A 17,814-nucleotide genomic window follows, 5' to 3' on the forward strand; every position below is an offset into this window, starting at 1 on the left:
TCAGAAATTCAGCTGCTGCAAGAGGCTGTGATCTTCTACTAGCAGCAAAGCAGAAGAAGACTTCAACATCTGTGATTTTATTTAGAGCAACTGTGCTTAGGACAATTGCTACAACTGCTGGTTGAGAGGCAAAGAAATCTCAGTTGCCTGTTCAAATTCAGCTGAGCAGTCTGAAAGGACTGGAAAGTGTTATCATGTGATAGTCACCCATATAAAAGAAACCTGCAAGTCTAATATTGATTCTCTCGCATGAAGACTGCTGCCACAATTAGCATCCTACTGGATGGGTTAGTAGAAGTATAAGATAGCCATCCCTGCTACTGGTTCTTTTGATGCAGGTGGATACACCATGAATAAATATTCTCACTGCTGCTGCCCATGTTTTATTTATTCTATGGATAAAGTCACAAATTAAGATAAAATTAACACTCTTAAGATGGAGAACAACTCTCTTCTGAACTCAAACTGAATCTGCCAAGATAGAGAAATCATTGCACATTCTTGGGGGCAGGGATTGGCTTCAACATATCCGATTTTGCAGCAGTTGCAAGATACTCTTTTGTTCTTTATGTCTTTATTGATGTCAGGTCATGACACAAACTGCGCACAGCAGGCTTTGGGACCTGACACCTTTCCATAGTAGGGTTTAGAATGTCCATAAAACATTGGATTGCTCATAGTTAAAAACAAGGAAATTAGTAAAGCTGTTAAATGCAGTGGATTACCCAAGAACATAAAAATGAAAAAAAATCCCTTGTATTCCTGAATTCCTTCTGGTACTTGTTTGATGTTTTCCCCAAGACCCGTTATAGCTATCTGCGCTTTCTGATTTGTGTTAAGCCGCAGAGACACTCAGTCTAGCTGCCAATAGCTTTTACTGAAGGTTACCAAGCTAGTGGCCACCAACTCCAGCTTAACTCTCTTCATCTGTTTTTTTAAGACATTTTCAGCTACTGGGTATTCTAGCTGAATTGTAGCTGGAAGTGGCAAATTTAATACTTTTACTGATCACAAATGCATGGGTAAAAGCCATGAGGGATGATTTAAGCCCCTCTAGAAATGCTTCCTGTTATACACTTGTCAGTGATTTGTTGTCTGAGTAGACCACTATGGAGCGTGTGCATGTGTACGGGTGTTTGCGTGTGGGCAGGAAGAAACAAAACACAACTAGTTCCCAGTCTGTCCCTGCTGCTACTGCAAGATGTCTTCTCATAGAATGCCAATGCTTCTTGCATCATTTGAATGCATCTGCATGAATCTTTGTCATTTAAACTGCAAAATTTTAAAGCTGAATTTACACAGCAGTTTACTGTCATGATACGTGTTCCAGAGTTCCCTTCGCTCTGAAGAGTATTCACAGCTTTCTTTAAATGTCTTATTCTGTTACAGAGATACATTTCTACCTGTAAACTCAGATGAGGTGCCTTAGTCAGCTATTTTGGAAAATTCATGGACCAAGCAGGAAAGGAGATGGAGAGTAGAAGAAAGCATTATTGTTTATATTACAGCAGCAAACTGACACTTGTTCCTTGCACAGCTTTATAAAGCATCAGTAGACTGGTCCTGCAGCATCTGGTTGTTGCGAGCTGTGGCTCTGTAAAGACTTTCCAGGGCATTACCAAGGGACCACGTGCTGCTCCCCTGCATCTCAGTTTGTGAAAGGAGGAAGGGCGAAACCTGGTGTTATGCCCCATCCCTGCTCTCTCTAATGGAGGCAGCATCCTGAGAGAGAGAATTCCACACAGCAAAGGGGAAAGCCTGCCTCTAAAATGCTACTTGAGCTAACCTATTCATTTTTTGTTCTACCAGGATTAATCAGGAAAATATCTTTTCACTAAATTGTGTGGAATATAGAATTATGCTATGTCAAAAACAATCAGTTTAGTTAAGGCATTTTAAAGCTGATTACTTTTTAACTGCAATTTTAATTTGCAAAACTCAGCTTCAGAATGTGATAAAAATGTTAGAAAAAGATGTTCACTTTTGACTAGTTTTGTCATTTTGAACAATTCAGGAAAACAGGTAACACCTAATTTTTTGACAGACCCACATTTAGGTTGAGTAATTTTCTTCTGAATGTTAAAAAAATAGATTCTTTACTGATCTGCATTGAGCCTACCTTTTTAAATCAAAAGGTTTAGGTCAGAGTTTACATCAGAGCAAAATTTGGCCCTCTATTTGCCTAAGGTGTTGAGCATATTTTGCTTTTCTACACAGCTGTTTTGATTAATCATTCCTACTACGAGCTTCTTACCTCCTAATTTCCATTTTCATTCTTCTTGTTCGCCTTTTTTTAAGCATTCAGAATACTATTGCCCATGGGAGCACTAGCGAACAGCAGTGCTATAGGAATTCATCTAAATGCGGTCTGTCGTTAAACAGGAGCCCTGGCCAGAAAGACCCTTTCCACTATAATCCTGAAATATTCCTGAAGGGGGGTTGCCAAGCCTGATACACAGCAATGAACCTGCGGTGTCCTGGTGGGGGCACTGCGCTGGGGCGCACTCCCCTGTCAGCTGTGCTTCACTGGCAGGTGAATGTCACAGTGTCACGCTGGGCACAGCCCCCAGGGTGGGAAATGATCCTCCTCCACTCAGTACCAGGACAAAACCATCGGGTGGGCGATCGTGGACAGCATGTTCCAAATGCTCCAGGGGCCACACGCAGAGAGAATATGTAGGAAGGTTTAAGCTATGTGACGAAAAGTGGTTCTGAAAGGGAATCTATGCTATGGCCTTCCTATGACGGGACCAGAAGGTGTAAATAACCCCAGCTTGGGCTCCCCTCTAAGTCTGGCTCCAGATTTTCAAGAAAGACAGGGAAAAAAAATCTGCTGGGCATTTACGCCTCACAATACCTCCTCATGTCCTCCCGATTTTTGACTTTCAGTCAGTTCAGTGAGCTCTGCCATTTCAGTAGCAGTGAAATCAGTCTTCATCTGTGATTTCTAGGACAAGCCCTTGTTCAGCATTCTTATCGCTTTTCCGTCCCTGATTTGATTTTCTGTTTGCCCCCAAATTCAATTTTCCAGCAAATTATATCAGCCGCTCGTGAAGCCTCCCTTTGAGCACATACAGTGCACTGCATTCCTTTGTGGTATAAATTGCTCATCAAATTTGTTCAGCCCCAAATCGCAATTGTCATTGTTGTATGCTTCCTCCCTGAATGCCAAGTAATGTGCCATATTTTCTGTATGCTGCCTGCTCTGCTGCTCGGGGAGTCATTAAGCTGGACTCATCCTCCGCTCTCCACAGGAGAGCATCTGTGACTGGGTAACGGACAAAACGCAGCTTGATGCAAGGGGAGGCTGAAGTCTCGCCAAACCCCAGCCCCTCCGGAGGGTTAAATCGCAACTTATTACTGCACCTGCCTTCGCCTCCCCCCTCCTCTTCCTCCTCCCCCCTCGCCCCACACCGAGGAGCACAGCCAGCCAAGATGGCGGCCCCCACAACAATAACGCGTTTCCTTTTGTATTGTTTCAGCGACGCCCCGCCTCCCCCCCCCCGCGCCAACGGCCCCAACGGCCCCAGCAACAGCGACACCTCGCGGGCCCCCGCCGAGCCTGCGCCGCCCCGCCCCGCGCCGCCTCACCTGGTGGGGGCGCTGCGCCGGCGCTGCCGCCCGCCTGGGGTCCGGCGCTGGGGCGGGGGAGCAAGCACGGGGGGGCTCGGGACCCCGGCAGCGGCGTGTCCGGGCCCGGGGGTGCCGATGAGCCCTGTGCGAGAAACCTCTCGCGGCCCCTTGCCGAAGGCAGGCAGGAGGTGCTGATCTTGAGCCGGGTTCGCGGCCCCCCTTCACTTAAAGTGCTCCACAAAAGCTTTTGAAAGCAGGCTTTTAGCATGCGATTTTAAAAATTGTGCGCACTACCTGGCGAGACTGAAACGGGAAATTCCGGGGGGAAAATTGCCTGACTCTTCTGACATGTTGGAAAATGAAGACAAAAAATTTCTTGCGAGGCTCGTTTTGAAGCGGGGTAGGCAGCTTTGCCACTGATCCGAGCACACGGCACTTTTTCAGCTGGATGCTGCCGTTTGGTTAATTTGAGTGCTCGCGAGCTGAGCTTGAAAGGAATCCAGAGCGGCATAAGGGGAACATCTGGGTACCTAAGGAGCGGGGAGAAACAGCATGTTCCCATTGCCTGGAAACTAATGCGTATTGTGGTCTTCTGTGGGCCGGATTCTTTTCTGAAGTGTTTGCCCCGTCATTACTATTTATACTGTCAACCTCAGTGGAAATGCCCTGCATACACCACATGTATTTTGTAACATCAGCTGTGGTTTACGCTTGATTGTGCTCTGGTAAATGTTGCTGATGTCCATCCGGCTCTCGGCGGCTTCTCAGACAGTGGGGTAATGCATGCGGGACAGGCGTCCAAATAGCAGCAGGTGAGCAACGATGGGATTTTACTAAGGTTTCATGAAAATTTGGCCTAGGCGTAAATGTGAAACGCAGATATACCTGGTTTCTGATGAGATACCGTGCTCTGCCACCAGCTCTGCTTGCCTGTGATGGCCCATGAGTGTTTGCAGCTGATCATCCATTTCTGCCTACTCGTCGGAGTGGATGAGACCAGAAACACTTCATAGCCTCATTCTCCAGTTTCACAATGTTTCTGTTCAGGCTCAAGGGAGCAGAAGAGGAACTGCACTGAAGGGGAGCTTGAGGAAAACGGCCAATGCTAAAGTGCAGAAGATCCTCTAGGGATTTCCCCGTGGTGCAGTGGAAAGACTGGGTCCACCAGAGGGAAAACCAGCTCATGCCTAACTGCCTCTGCATCCAGGGAAGATACAAAGCCGTAGCGTAAAAAACCATCAGTCACTAAACTTCCACCCCATTATGGTGAATTTTTTTTGATTTCCTAGTGAAGGAGTATGAATTGCACTCTTCCTCATACTAAGAAAATGCGGTTGTGACATTCGAAGATTTACAGTTGCAGTTGCAAAATCTGAAGATTTACTGCTGTTCACTTAGATTCAGTTTTTCAAAGGTGGACCCCTAATATTGCCTGCCCCCTAGAGCAGTTCATATTCAAGCAGTTGGACTGATACCCAGTAATTACCTATGAGTGTCCCAACTCCTATCAAAGATGAACAGCAAATTGGTTCCTGAGTCACTTAGCCTGCAGAAGGTCTCATCCCCTGCAAAGGCCCGGATTCAGCTTCTTTACACTGCAATAGACAGCCAAGAGAGTGTGAGAATCAAACACTTCTTTTCTGGAGTTTTTGAAATTCTTTATGTTCAGTTCAGAATTTCAGTATTCTCTGGTAGCAGTTGCAAGAGCCTAATGCCTTTAATATTTAGATTATTTTTCCTTATCTGTGTAGTTTAAGTATTTGTGTATTTCATCCAACAAAAATATTTTTACGCTTTGACATTTCTAAGAATAAAAATATGTATGATCTGAACAAAATCACACTATTTGCTTAACTTTCCAATGAACTGTTTATTTTTATAACAGTTAAAAAACCCCTCTGAAATCATACTTGCAAAAATAAGACCTGCTGTCACTGAATACATAGCAAGTTTTCTATTCCAGATACAAGGTTTTGCATAAATGCAGTGCCTGAAGTGGCCCTGAAGCAGTGTACACTACAAGTTTGCATTAAACATGTGATGACTGATCCTATTTGTGTAATCCAAAAGAAAATCACTGTCTTTCACGCATGCTAAACAGTAATGCTGTAATACAAGTCAACAGAATGGATCAGGTCAAGGATTACAGCCAGGGCATGCTGATGATCTGCAGAGGATGTGAAAAGGATGTTGCAGGAAACCTGAAAGGATCATTTGTACAGTAATTACTCTAAAAACACATATCTGTAATTGCCAGGAAGCTCAAAATCCCCATGAAATTTTGTTTGAGCTCTTGCCATCGTTCCAGGTGGGATGGACAGGAGATGGATTTGAGAACCCCTGGTTTAACTGAAGAGTTCACTTTGCTATCTCACCCTCTATTTCTGCAAGTCTCCAGTATCTAATATTGTAGATAGTCTTGATTTCAATTTTCTGCTGGAAAAAATGTCCTCAGGTGACAGCTCCATGCATCATTGATGCCACTCTGGAACTTGGTTTTCTAAATATGGATCAGGCTCTAATTCTGGATTCTTTTTCAATAAATTCTTTATTAATCTGGCACCATTCTCTACTGAAGTATTGGGGTGAGAACTGTTCCATTGGCAAGTTTAACTCTAAGTCTGTAGTTAACTGCAAACTACTTGAAACTGAATAATGGCATTGTCAGTAATTGTTACGTTAGCTGCGTCACATCTAATCCAATGCTTTTGACACATGCACACATCTGTAGAATCTTCTATTTGGGCTAGCTCAGAGAGGTAAGAAAAATAGCATAGGATATATAGCTTTTTTCCCAGCCTTTGCGAGCCAGTGCATACTTTGCTTTTGAGGAATATTTCTTTCTTAGCTCCTGTTTGGTTTGGTTTGGTTTGGTTTTGGCATATGTGACAAGTCTGAAGATTTTCTCTAGCATCACTTTTCATTGTCAGGCAACATAGGAAATCTTTGTTCCTTCTCAGAGATTGACACATGCATAGCTAATCTTCCCTTGTTCTTTTCAGTATTCTTCAATATGGTAGAAATCACCTTTCTGGTACGTTTAAACAAAATCCTATATAAATTTCTCCTTTACATGAAAACAGGTGCTGGGATTAGGCTGCACCATCCACCTTGAGCTAAAAACCATACATACTTTTCCACAGACTTTCACCTTAGGGTAAATGGAGAAAGATAAATGTGTACCACTGATCCTTTCCCTGCTAAGTTATATATAATAACTAACAAACTGGAGAAGATTTGTTTTGTCACTATGCTACGGAAAATATCCTGAGATTTTTCTTAGACTGTTTTTGTCCTTTGTTTCTCCAGTGAAGACATCTTCTGAGGAAACCATAGAATTGACATACTTTTATCCAGTAATGGACTTTTACCTGCTACCTTTAGCATTTCTGTTACTGTGAATAACTTCTAGTTAGATTCCAGTGCCGTATTGGTTTATACATCACTGTCCAACTTAAAATAACACATAGTGCTTTTCTGCCAGGTGAACAATTCTGTCCCCATTGGTCGCAGTACTGGCTACTGTTGCACTGAAGAATTCATCTAAATGTTTAGCTTTTTTGTCTTCCTGTATGCCCTGCAGATGCCTACATGCACTTTCCCCCCATGCTGGCCCTTCCCTTGCTGCTTGCTGAAACATGCATACCTCCACATGCTGCTTATTTGTGTTAGAGCAATAGCTCCTGAAAAAATTGTGTTTGGAGTAGGTAGGGTTTTTTGCATGGCAAATTATAATTACTCATCAAAAAGGTTAGTTCATGTACTTTTTCACAGAGATTTTTGTTTCAATTCACAATCTCAAAGTCTTACCAGTGGCCCACCCAAAATGACTCTGTAGCAAATCTTGACAAACTTTTGCAACAAACTCTTTTGTCATTCCACTCGGAAGGATACATGATCCGAAGGGAACAAGTTTCCCCTCCCAGCCTGTGCTAGGTCACATATTACAGGCAGGTTTGTAGCCTGCGTCTGCTCTTCATGACATTTCATTTCACCTCCAGCTCTCTCCAGCCAGCACCCTGAGTTGAGGAGCTATGGAGAACCCATGACATTGTGCTAGGAATGAGCTCCCAGAATGGCAGTCCGGGAATGCAGGATAGAGGTTAAGCGGGGGAGGTGACAGATCCCCTTAATAGGCATGGTGAATCTGTGATTGATTTTTATAACACTTTATATTGCCTATGTGAAAAACTCTAGCCCGTATCTTGGTCATTCTGTGGGGTTCACATTTTTCATGTTCTGTCGCTGTGGTTCATAATTAGCCTTCTTCAGCTAGAGTTCAAGGAAAGCTGTTAAGAATATAAACAACTCCAGAGCCATAGATAAAACCAGCTTGTCTGTCTTTAACTTGCAGATAGAAGAGGGGGAATTCCAACCTCTTTCAGAGAATTTCCATTTTGGTCGAGCTGCTAATCGCTCCAGTCTTCCAAGGGGAATACCCTTGCTTAATTCCCTTTTATGCTTGGAACTGTGGTTATTGAAGCCCAGATTGCTGAAGGCCTTTACACACCATGATTTCAATGGCAGTAAGGTGCCTGTCTCCATTAGAAGATCCGAGGTGCAAAACTTAGCAGTGTTTGTGGCAGCCCCACTTTGTGCTCTGGCAGTGCCGGACGCTCAGAGCATTGCAGGGGCCTGCCCAGGCTCTGCTGGGGAGCTCAGTTCCCCACACCCCGGCTGTGATGCTCGCACACGTGGTACCTCAGCACTAACCTGCCAGCTGCTGACATCTCTTACAACTGCTCCTTCAGCCAAGAGCCTGGCTTAGCCTTGATGTCTACATGCACAGTTAAAGTGTGATGGTGCCTAGTTCACAAACGAGGTAACTGGCACCGGCTTTTTAAAAACCATTTTGGTACTATGGGACTTCAGCCTCTGGATGCTACTGTAACTTGATAATAATAGAAAACAATGATACATGTGAGTGCTCGAATTACAGGAATTATTTCAGAACAGTAGGACAGAAGTGATCCTCTTCTCAGCCCTGGCAGCTTATTGAAATTGGTCTTCTTTTCTTGCTTTTCTTGTTACACAATAACTGCTATTTACATGTGATTTATTATAAGCACATGTTGAGTAATAGACCATAAAGCTTTTGCTGCTTCTATTTTCAGTTACATTGTACCACTGCTGAATAAGAAATGCAATTGCTGAAATTTGTTTTCAATGGTATGTTGATTAAAAGCTGCTTGAGTTTAAAATTTCCAGCCATCTAAAATGAAAACCCTTCACATGCTTCATATCCCCGGCCAGCCAGAGAGTTTATTTTCCTACAGTGTATAAATAATGGATTTTGCTGCTTATAAGAATCCATCATCAAACTAGGTTGAATTCTCAATTGGCAGAGTGAATTGTCTTGCAGTGAAGCTAACTAGCTGGAACTAATTTTGAAATGGGTATAGTGCATAATTATGGTAACCTAGTGTACAGAGACTGATTCACCTGAATCAGTCATATCTGATGTAGAACAATATGAATAAAAATGACACTGAAAACATAGCTGCCTAGTTATAAGCTAAATCCATTTTTGTTTAGTAATTTAAATCCCCTTATTTAGCAGAAAGGAAGTGTCGAACATATTTCACACTAGCTTTTTCTCTGAGTGGTTTAAGCATAACCATTGGCAACAGTTTACAGTTAATCTTACCTTTGGAGAGGGGGAAACACATCCACAGAAAAAGTAAAGCCATTCAAACAAACTTTGTGGTTCTGAAATTTACTGTGTCTTCTTATCTTCTAGGCTTTCAGTAATAGCATGGTTCAGAAACAGTCTGGTTAAACCCCTTACAGTCACCCTAGTAGTTTCTGAGAATTCCAGAAAATACATGTTCCAAGCTGAGTAGCACAAAGCTGGATGGCCAGCAAAGTCAAAAGATGTAGTGGGGTAAAAAAGAAAGTAGAGATGCTGATGCCTATGGTGGGAAAGTTGGTGGCAGCAGTGAAGTTGCCAACAGAACTGTTCAGCAAGGATGAAGTGAGCAGGTGAGGTGCTGGAAGGAAACTGGTGGAAGACACAGAAGGAGGCATGAAAGGACAATCTAAGGGGATTAAATGCAGAGAGACTTGACAGCAGTGCTGGAGTTGGAGAATATCTGTATTAGAGAGGCATCGGAGGAAGGGATGGAGCCTTTGAACATGAAGAAATTTATGGACCTCTGAAAGCAGAGATAAAGATAAGACCTTTCAGAGATGGCTGAAGATGAAAGACTCACAATTAATCTAGCTTTGGGAGATATATCTAGCTAAGGGAGCTGGAAGATTTAAACTTTTGTTTAAACTGCTCTTTGGCATGCTGTGACATGTCTCCCTGGATAACCCACTGTGCCTGGGCACGGGAGGATTTCAGTTACGTACTCCAGTGTTATTAGCCAGGCTCATACCATAGCCATATCATAGCCAGGCTCTAGTGGTATTAGCCAATTGTGAACTTCCCCAAATAACCAGAGTGGTCAGGCATTGCTATACAGTTGTTTTTCACCTTAAAAAGAAGCTAGGAGATGCATCCCACAGGCCTGCACTTGTGTCCAATATTAACTTTGAATGTAGCTCAACTTCTTATTTTGTTATCCAGCAGAATCACTGAAAGCGCTCTGTGGATATCAGACTGCTGATTTGTTATCTGCGCACAGTGGTAAGACAGGTACTGAGGATTTTACCACAACCATCAAGTAATAAAAGTACTTCTGTAACAGCAGCTATTGTTTATTTCAGTTTGATGAATGCCAAGGTAGCAGGCAGCATAGGGAGAAACACAAATAAGAACGTAGCATCTTTACAAATACAGTCGTTTCTCCTAAGCCCAATTCATTGCTTCAAGAAAATAGAGATGTAGAGTGGTTCCAGCTCAGCTAAGCTGGAATGGATCAGTTGGGTCACTGAGTCCAGACCTTTGCAATTATGGGCACTCATACAGTGGCACATATGTTTCCTGAGGGATTTTCCAGGTATGTTTAAAAGCCACAAGTAAAAGCTCCATGTACCTTCCACCGGGAAATTATTCTACAGATTATCATAATTCACGCTCAGGAAGCATTTCTTGATACGCAGTGTGTGTTTTTGCTTCTCAGTCACATCTCTTGGCTCTTAGCTGTTCCCTGTGAATCGTGCTGAATAATGCCTTTCCTTCACTGGTGGTCTTCAAATATGTGTAGGCTGTTATCATGTCCTCCATTTGTCATTTCTTAGCCAAGCAATTTATATATTTAACTCTTCAAATCTCTCCTCATAAATCAATCCTCCTAGTCTTTGGATCATGTTTGGTGCTCTTCTCTGAACTCCCTAATTTGTCAATATCCAGAAATGCGTATAATATGGAGCCGTAGCAGCACTATACAGAGAGGGGCTATTTCTTCCTTTCTCAGCAAAGTGATACTGTTTACTCAGTCCAATATTGTACTGGCCTTTTCACACCATATCGTGTTGCAAGTTTATGTCATTTAGCATGTGCTATCTCACTTAGATCTCTTTCATCATTATTGCATCCCAGATTTCTCCTTCCTGTTATTCCTCCTCAGATGCCCTCCTAGCCTGCATTTTTCAAAGCTGACTCTCATTTAGTTATTTTCTTTCCATGTTTCCATCTTCTCTAAAAAACTCTTTTATTTTCTTTGTACACTGATCTTTCTGTCTTTCATACTTATATCTGTGAACTTCATCAAAGTCCTGTACACTCCCTTTTCCAGATCATTAATAACGAAGTCAGACAAAGACTGTTCCTAGCAGTCATCCACATGGTAGCCAGGAGATACTTCCTACCACCTCGCTACATTGCAGCTTATTTCCTGTAATTCTATTACTTCAACAATTTGAAAGCCGTATAGAAATGGCCAAGCCAACTGGAATTACTTTTTCAGTTAAGATGCTATGAGATGTAGCATCATATCTTTATTAAAGCTCATATACAATGTGTGCTATGGTTCCTGGTCCTTGATAAAGGCTGTATAGCCAAGGCTCACTGAAGTCAGAAGTAACTATTAGGAACAGAAATTGGATTTACAAGAGAGTGCCTGGCTGTTGTTAAAGCTGGTAATCTTTTCCTCTGCTCTGTAACTTTTTCAATTGTCTTTGATTTATGTACAGTGAGCATAAGTGATCTCAGCTAATTCTTCTAAGTCCTGTAGGATGCAGGTTGTCCAGATTTTTTTTAATTATTCACATTTCCCACCTGTGTTCCCTTATCTATCCTTTATCAGTTGTTGCAGTTTCTTTCACAGTATCCTTCTCCTATCCTCCCTCTGTGCTCCAAGCATTTCTTCTGTGTTTTTCCCATTCAGGAAATCCTTGAAAAGGAACTTCATATCAGAGCCATTTCTGAGTCTTTTGTTTAATCATATCATGTGTGAAAGGATCTGTTTTCTCACTAGTACTTCTTTTCTTCAAAGTGTATTTAAAAAACCCTTAAAAGAGCTAAGGTCAGTCACTCTCCTTGAACTCTAGCATAAAGTTTGGGGCTATGTTTGTTTACTTGGGTTGGAGGTTTTTGGGAGGGTTGTCTTTGGGGGGGTGTTTTTTAGGTGTGTTCATATTTAACTTGTGAGTCTCTGTCCACCAAATAGCCAGAACAGAATCATTTCTTTTTAATATAGTTCCACCACATCTTTAGGGAAAATGAAATTTTTTTTGTAAATAAACTTCTGCACCATAACTCGGTGCCAGTGCTATTGCCTTGAAACACCGGTGAATTTATGCTGTTTGAAATAAGAATAACTGACCTGGATTTCTTATACTAGACCTTGAAAGTGGATTAGAGTGTATCTAGGTTTCCTTCATTTCATGATTTCCGTGTATAATTACAGTTAGTGATCGCCAGAATAAGATGAAATGGAGTGATTTTACACTCTTAAAATTACGCAACTAAAATAATCATTAAAAACTGAACCTTGGATGGCAGTAGCTTCTTCAAGTAATTGATGAGAGAAGGAGCAGAACATGATAGCTATCAGAAATAAGTCTTGGCTCTCAACACAAAATGGAAGTAAGAAACACAGTGAAAGACCAAATTATGTCTCATATTGCCTCTGTGACACTTCTTTCAATTTGAAGTATTTTTGTAAGTGATAAGTAATCAGCATAACTGTCTTGGAGAATAGACAGATATTACCATCTCTCTTTTTAGAGATGGGGGAAAAAAGGGATGGAAGTTAGGCAAATTGATTTACTGTATGACATGAACCAGACTTAAAGAGAAGTATCTATCATTAAAAGAATCTCTTCCTTCTGTTTACCCAAGCTACTTTAACACTGAAATCAGGCATATTTCAAAACCCAAGCACACAAAAGCACTGGGAAATAATTTTGCATTGGCAGGAGAAAGGCATGAGATCTGATCTAACAATTCTTTTCCATTTCTAATACTTACCACTCTACACTATGTTCCTGGATAGATCAAATTTTGAGATGCCAGCAGGTTCTATCTTGGTTATTATGAATATTTTTACAGTGATTAATCTGACTACAAATAGAGATCACTCTCACAAGAAATTCCTATGGAATATGCTATAATGATTGTCTGTAATCCTCTCAGATAGGCTAGTTATGCACTGTAGAGCAGTTAATTGACAGAACAATCATTTCATGCCACTGTATATTGTCCTTTTTCACACTGTGGTATGCAGCTGAAGTTCAATACAGTCTATGCAAAGTCTCCTATTGATTTCGATGTGCTGTGAATCTATGGTGCATATGCTGAATGGACTCAAAGCATATTTATTTTGAATGAGTCAATTGATATTCTGCAACAATCTTATGTCCTGGATACAAATCGTGCACAAGAAATGGATAAAATTGCAAAAAGTACTGTATTGAGAATGCCAGGTCTCTGTCTTTCATTTTATTTTATCCTTTTAAATAGAGGAATTATATGGAGAGCAGTAAAGATCAATGTTGAATTAGAAACAGGATCAGAAAAAATACGTGTTCTTGGCTGAAAGTAGTGAAGAACTCTTCCTCAGAGATGAGGAGGAAAGTGATGTCAATTAATAGTATTGGCAGCTGAGTGCCTACATGTAATGAATTGCAAGTTTCCATCAAGTTTTTAGAAAATAGATGACTTTCTTATAAAACTACCGTCATAGTTGGCACTCTGTCTCTTATTGACAAAGAAGCAAAGACTGATGTGGCATGAAGCCTATACTACATTTTACCTTTAATGGAGACCTCTTCAGATCTATGGTTTAGGCAGACTCATGGGTTATACTGCAGTAAATGTCCATCTTTATTGCTTGTTATGAATGTGAGTTTTATAGAAAACAGGACTGTCAAGCTAACAGCTTTCCAAGATTATTAAAATTTAAAGCCTTTTTTTTTAAAAACCTGTGACTAGCTCAGTATTGTCTCTGCACAGTGTGCAAGCTCAAGAAATGAGAGCACCTGAAAAATAGTGTGCATTTAGGTGACTAATAGCAAATGTGGGTGGTCTGAAGATGGAGCAGTCAACACGTAAATGTTGGCTGTTTTGCCTGCTGCCTTCAATCCAAAGAGGTGTCACATGGGGCTCCCTCCTCCCGTGTGCAACTGGTCAGGAGATGCAGTTGGTCTAAGCAGAGGCATAAAGTTTTAATTCCTCCCGGTCTTGGGTTGTTTGAATGTCGTCAGTGTTGTGTGCCAGCAGTCGTATTTCAGTGCGACTCTTGTTCTCTGACTCGCTGGTGGGGCAGCGGTGGCCACACACTTTGGAGAAGCAGAGCACACAGGGACGGGGGAGAGACACGCTGGCCGGCCCATGTCCAGCAGCACTCTCTTCTCCTGCAAAGGTATCACCAGGCTATGATAAGCCAGGGCATTTCTGTAGGTCTGTTGTGGCTCTCCTGTTGGTTTTTGTACAGTTGAACCTGAGTTGCCAGAATTTGTCATTGGAAAATCTCCGTTACTACAAAGATGTTCTTCATGTTTTCTGATGTTTATGCATTACGCTGGAAAGGAATTTGGTTATATTAATGTTTGATTATCTCTTTTGTTTAGCCTGCTCTGTTGCATTTATATAACTGAGGTTTTCCTTTTTTGGGCTGAAACGCTTAATCCGATGTTGTGCTGGGCCCTGGTTCCTCGCTGTGCTCCGTAACCCGTGGCAACGGCAGAGCTGCTGAGCGCAGACACGCTCGCTTGCCGCTTTCTGACGGAGCTGCTATTCAGAGGCCCGTGGACAGCCGTAAGTCTTCGGTGCCGAGGCTTGCCCGTCAGTCCTGCGGGACGGCCGCCTTTGGCCCTGCTCAGCACTTGGGTCCCTTCTGCGTGAGGTGGTGATGGGCCCTTCCTGCTTTGTGTCTCCAGCCAGCTAGGCTGAAGTGCAGAAGTCCAGCCTGGACTTAACCCCGGACCAGGCTTTGTTTGCTCCTAGCAATGTAACGAATGAAGTTACTGTGAGCTTCTTCATGGTTTATAAACTACTAATGCGAGATTTTTCAGAGGTGTTCATTTATTTTGTTTCAGTGGATTTCACTGACGTCAATAGAGACAGAATGAGGTCAGCGCTGAATTCTCCTGAAAATCTGTCTTCTAAGGGATTTGTTTTTCCCCCAGTAAACCAGTAAATAAATAAATCTGATGCTTTTTAGTGATTTAGCTTCTTGAGAAACTTAGTTCAGCAGTAGTCTGTGACTTGCAGAGAGGACCTGGTTTTGCCCAGTTGTATAGCAGGGTTGACAGAGAAGCAAGGAGGTTAGGTCAGCTGTCCAAGGGCTTTACCAGGAGAAAGATGGACTCTGGGTTAGACCCAGCAATGTCCTGGATCCGAGAATTTAGTTCAGCTTGAAGCATTGTTTTAAATTTTCCCTCATCATGTTGCTATATCCAAAGTGCACTTATAGCCATGTTAGTTTTAAATAATATTTCTGATTAAGTGAAGTATTTTGAAGACAAATGTGGCGATCTTCAGAAAAGATGGCCAACTATTTCTGTTCTTGTGTATGTCTGTGCAGAGACAACTCAAATTAATGGAAACACATGGGAGTGTTAGAACACAAAAGCTGACACACTGAGTATTTTGCCATCTGCTTTCTTTAGAAAGAAATATTCCAGAGAAAGTTGGGAAAAAGTCATGAGTACTTTAAAGCTTGCATTGTGATATTATTTCCTGAAGATTTATTGCCTTTTGATGGCAGTCTTTCAGCAGAAACTCATGAGTGGTTATGTTGTGAAGGAATTAGGAACTTTTGTGGTTTGTCTTTAATTTACAAATCAGTAAGAGTATATCTCTCTGAGGTGACATGTGATCTTGAGTAATTTATGTTATATGACATGGCAACTTTCTCCTACCTCAAGGTATGTGACAAAATGTTCGTCACTCACATTTAAGTATTGGCTTACACTGCAGAACTGAGCTCCAACTCAAAAGCTTTTTAGAGTTTTGAGTGGTCCCACTAGAAAATAAGAGATTCAAAAGCTGAATTCAAATCAAATTTGAACATCCCCTGTAATTTCATTTTGTTTGGATCTAGGATTTCAGTTGGCTCATTCTCTCTTTCAATATAATGTCAATTTTGATAGGACCTCTTTATGTTCATTATTTCTGTGTTTAGAAACATCCATTTGTTTCTGTAAAACCTTCCATATGTCTATGCGCTTTTTATTTTGTTATGTTTTTATCATATTTTATTTTGCTTTGGGATTTAGATGGTATATTAAATATGCATATTTGTGTTGATTCTCTTCACCGTTATTGCCTACAGAATTCTTAATTAGGAGAATATTTTCCCATTCATGCCTGGGAGTAGGAGATTTCTAAAACAATTCCAAAGAATTAGACTTACTGTGAGGTTTTATTTTGGACGAGGTTATTCTCCTGATGAAAATGCAACCATCACATCAATTTAATATTCGGTCTAACTCCCTGAATCCTATGTTTATGGCAAAGGATCAAGTCAATAAGGCTTTATGACTTTGTCATAGTAGAGTCCTTTCCTCATTCAAGGAATAAATCCCAGGCCACACAGAAACCCATTATGTATTCTTGATATGTAAACCATTCCAGAATAAAATTTAATAACAGTAATGAAACTAAATCAACATGACAAATTTCAAATAATCCACTGGAACATTTTTTTTTATCATCCAGCTGTTAAGGCTAACTGAAATGGCAGAATCATGATGTGCAAAGTCCTATAGAATAATACAATGGATTTTGCTGCTGCTGCTGCAGCAACAAGAAACAACCTTTATCAAAAGACATCTGCCGAGTTCCCTTTGCAATCACTGGCAGCTGAGACCAGAGCACAGTAAATTACTCTCCTCCTTCTATCAGCCCTCTCCTTTATTCCTCTGATACGGCATAGCAATTTGTACACCTGTGCACTGGTAGTTGTTAGAATACTTGTGCTGCATATATGTTCTTATATTTATAAATACATAGGCAAGAACCAACAGGGAAAAGTCCAGGTATATAAGGTTTCCATCCATGGTTCCTGCACCTTATATTCTTTTAAGAAAAGATGAAAACTGGATTTGAGGGGCCACAGTCTCATTTTGATCAAAAAGGTAAACTGCTTCAGAATGCTGATTCTATGGCAGGGAATGTCGTCTGGATTATAAATGTGATTGGCCAGATTTTTGGTTGATTCAAATCAGTGGATGCATTGGACCTGGCCTAGTTTTTGCGAAGACACTTCTTGTCTATTGCTGGAAATTTTCCGAAAGCTGTAGAGCTCCATCGGTTTGTGCTACTGGAGAGCTAGCTAACAAAGGCTATGTTAACTAACAAATCGTGTCCCCAGAGCTGTGCTGGTTGCTGACATGATGGATGGTGCTGCAACATCAGGTAGGGCCCTGCTTAGAAGAAAATATACACAGCCTTCAGGGGCTCGTGAGACATCAGAAGGCCTCGCACACTGCTTGCCTGTCAGGACTTCCTATGGAGAAGGAAAAGTCAATCCCAGTTTGCAAGGCCCACATACAAGAGCAAAATAAAATCTCACCTTTCCACTGTGGAGTCAGAGAGCTGCTTAGCATGGAGTCTGTATACATGAACTCTTCATTTTTTGTCCCATGAATCTCAGTTCTGCATCTGCTAATCTTCGCTCAGTGGAGCAACTGCAGTTGTGGTAGCCCTAAATAATGGAAGAGGGACAGGTCTGTGATGCGATCTAGGGGAAATAGCCAAGTCTAGGTTTTAATGTCCTGGCAAAATCAGCAGTTATTGTCTTCATCCAAGAAGAAGGTTGCCTAATAAGGATTTAATTGTGCTATGGGTGAAAACCTGGAGGAAGTATCATAGGACCGTTGCAGAGGACTAGCAGGCATGGTTGGGCT

At 41.6% G+C, this 17,814-nt stretch overlaps 2 long non-coding RNA genes across 5 annotated transcripts in view; one reads left to right on the plus strand and one right to left on the minus strand.

Annotated features, from left to right (window-relative positions):
* Positions 1-4,068, minus strand: part of LOC112978862 (uncharacterized) — an 82,590-nt gene extending 78,522 nt beyond the window's left edge. Inside the window, exon 1 of the long non-coding RNA XR_003258034.2 lies at positions 3,592-4,068. This is a non-coding gene — a long non-coding RNA (uncharacterized LOC112978862). The remainder of the gene's footprint in view (positions 1-3,591) is intronic.
* Positions 1-17,814, plus strand: part of LOC112978854 (uncharacterized) — a 71,055-nt gene that overhangs the window by 8,944 nt on the left and 44,297 nt on the right. The window lies entirely within an intron of this gene.

Source organism: Dromaius novaehollandiae, chromosome 7 (assembly GCF_036370855.1).
Source record: "Dromaius novaehollandiae isolate bDroNov1 chromosome 7, bDroNov1.hap1, whole genome shotgun sequence".
NCBI classification, from domain to species: Eukaryota; Metazoa; Chordata; class Aves; order Casuariiformes; family Dromaiidae; genus Dromaius; species Dromaius novaehollandiae.